This window comes from Penaeus monodon, unplaced genomic scaffold (genome assembly GCF_015228065.2).
Source record: "Penaeus monodon isolate SGIC_2016 unplaced genomic scaffold, NSTDA_Pmon_1 PmonScaffold_21584, whole genome shotgun sequence".
Taxonomy (NCBI): Eukaryota; Metazoa; Arthropoda; class Malacostraca; order Decapoda; family Penaeidae; genus Penaeus; species Penaeus monodon.
This window is the reverse complement of record NW_023651461.1, coordinates 2,476-5,625: the sequence shown is the minus strand read 5'-3', so window position 1 is coordinate 5,625 and position 3,150 is coordinate 2,476. Positions and strand designations below refer to the sequence as shown.

The 3,150-nt window shown below is 33.7% G+C and overlaps 1 long non-coding RNA gene across 1 annotated transcript; it reads left to right on the top strand.

Moving 5' to 3' along the window:
* The first annotated feature begins 1,923 nt into the window (after positions 1-1,923).
* Positions 1,924-2,897, top strand: LOC119570069. The gene is made up of 3 exons (XR_005228361.1): positions 1,924-2,053; positions 2,275-2,410; positions 2,806-2,897. It is a non-coding gene; the product is annotated as an uncharacterized LOC119570069 (long non-coding RNA).
* The last annotated feature ends 253 nt before the right edge of the window (positions 2,898-3,150 follow it).

Genomic DNA, 3,150 nt, shown 5'->3' with positions numbered 1-3,150 from the left:
CCAAGCCCTAATATTCCGGGACGTTCTACACATAATTGTTTCAAAATTCATAACTAACTTTTTTTTCCTTCTTTTTTCAAAATTAAACCATTTTGAACGGGTTGGGAAGGCTTTAACTGAACAATAGTATGCTAAATATTTATCTAAGCCACCAGGAAACATGATGTTCATGTAGTATTACTTTGTATATACAGATAGATGGTTAGAAGAACTCAGAAACTATAGTATTCAATGATCCCTCACCCAATTTCCCTATTGGGAATTTTTTTTAAGCTAGAAGATATATATATATAAAATATATATATATATATATATATATATATATATAATATTATAATATATATTATATATATATATATTATATATATATATATATATATATATATATATATATATAATATATATATATATATATATATATATAATATATATAATATATATATATATATATATATATATATATATTATATATATATATATATATATATATATATATATATATATATATATATATATATATATATATTATATATAATATAATATATATATATATATATATATATCTTCTAGCATTAAAAAGAAAAATTCCCAATAAGGGGAAAAATTGGGTGAGGGATCATTGAATATAATAGTTGCTGAGTTTTCTTAAGCCATCTATCTGTATATACAAAGTAATACTACAGTGAACATCATGTTTTCCTGGTGGCTTAGATAAATATTTAGCATACTATTTGTTCAGTTTAAAGCCTTCCCAACCCTGTAGTCAGAAATGGTTTAATTTTGAAAAAAAGAAAGGAAAAAAAATAGTGTAGTTTATTGAATTTTGAAAACAAGTTATGATGTAGAACAGTCAGTTGACTGTGGGATTACATGGTTGTTTAGATTAACCTGTTGGATCCAGGCGCCTTACGGTGCACATTTGGGACCAAAATCTGGCATTAGGCTACCTTGAGTGGCTCTCCCGAGTGTGAGGCTTGTAGGCCTAGCTCACACTCGGGGGAGCCACCAGTCAAGGGAATATTCTGTGTAGTTACAGTAACAAAAAGTAATTTTGTGTTGTTTTTGTATTATTTAATCTTCTGCAAGACACCCAGTACTTCCAGTAAGGGGGGCAGAGATAGGTTTTTGCAGTTTTCATAGTGTCTTCACTGGAGATGGCATTCTCCTAGGCATTGTTGATGGCTGATAAACTTCATCCTTGTGGACCAATGCTTCTGCAGGAGCTTGTAAATGAGCCCCATCCTGAAGGCTCAATGAGTTAGTGTCACACCAAAGGTTTTGTGCACTCATGATGAGATAGCCCTATCACCTGACACTTGGCAACAATTTCCATGACAAGGCATTCCTGTCACCGTGCCTCGAGCAGATTTTTTTCCATGATGAGATGTTCCCATTGCCTGTCCTCAGCCAGACATTTTCATGACAAGTCATCCATGTCACCCAGATCAAGTAGGTTAAAAAGGAAGCTCCAATCTATGTTTTTGGTGGCAGCATAAAGTATGATATGTTTTATATAGATAGGGTAAATGAATTGAATAAGATGTCCATAATAGCTAGTTTTTATTTCATCAAATGAAAATCCATATCTTTATTACTAATGAGGAACTTCTTGTTAATTACTATAGGATAGTGGAACATCTACATTACAAAGGAATCAGTATGAGAATTATTGTACTTATGCAATAATTTTTCAAACCATAATAAAATATGAATGAGAAAAATTGAAGCAAATAAAATAGAAATTATATATAAGGAAGGTGAGATTTCTTAATAAGATGCTTCCTTAAACTAACCATCATTTCCCTTTTTTCAGTCATGATGTATCTTTGTCAGAAGAGGAGGATGTATTGACTTAAGTCTAATATGTTTAATCTTTTAACTTTTTAGCAAGATGGATTACTTTGTGCACAGCACTGCCCTTAACAACCTGCTTCAAGGACAGTACTTCAATGCTGTAGACCTCGCAGAAATAGCCCAAGAAATGGACCAAGCAGAACAGCGGCACATGGCTGAGTTTGGCATGCAGACAGAAGACTTCAGACGATTTATGGAGGTGCGTGAGACAGCTTTCAGAACAGTTCTTAATGAAAAGGAGATATGCAGTGATTAGACTGAACTACAGTTTTCATGCATTATGTATTGGCTTGCTCTTTAGCCAAGTGTTTTGCAGCTTAGATCAGGAAAAAACAAAATAATCATAAATGTATTCTTGGATATCATATTCAGATTTTTTGAGGAATGGGAAAGATTGCAAAAATGCTCATACCTTTTCAGCAACCATCTGTGAATATGGATGACACTGGGATGTTTAGCGTCCAGGTGATCACTTCGCGTTGAAGCTGTGGGACCTTACGCTTGTTCCCTATGAGTCATCCAGTAATTTAGCCCAGAAGGCACGAGGCAACCCCACGTGAGTCAGATGGTGTTACTTTTTCCCAAAGATTTTTAGTGGCTGCAGTAATACCTGGAGGTGGTAAGTCTGTGTAGGAATGTTGGGTTTGAGTTTACAGGACCAAGATACTTTAATTGTGATAATTATTATATATGGAGTTCCTCGTCTTGTTTTTTTATGATTTGTCTATGAAGAAGATGTTGGTATTACTGTGTTATATTAAGTTACATGAGGTACTTTTAAATAGGTGTGAATCTTTTGATAATATTTTTTATGGTCTTTTTCTGTTATTCATATTGACTTATTTATGGTCTTTTGCCTCCTATGAATGAATATGAAAAAAGTAGAACTAAACCATCAAATTCATTAGCATCCCATTATATTGATTAATAGTCATCATATTTTGTCATTAGGGATCAGCAGGCTTACATCTGTAATTTCAAGGAACACTGGCTGACTATGCGAAAGCTAGGCTACCAGTGGTTTAATCTCAATAGCCAGCTGCCCTTCCAGAACCCATCTCTGACACATACCTGGCACTCTTCCTCAAACAGCTTCAGCATGATGGTGAGTGAGAGTTTGTGTTGTTTATTATTTTGGTATTCCCTGCTAAAGGAAGGCAGGCAACATACCCTCAAAAAAAAACAAAAAAAAAACAGACAGACAGACAGACAGACAGACATGGGACTAAATTTAGGTCTGCTCTGCCTGCTGAATAGCTGAGACAGTTTCTTGCTAATTACTTAGGAACCTGTCTT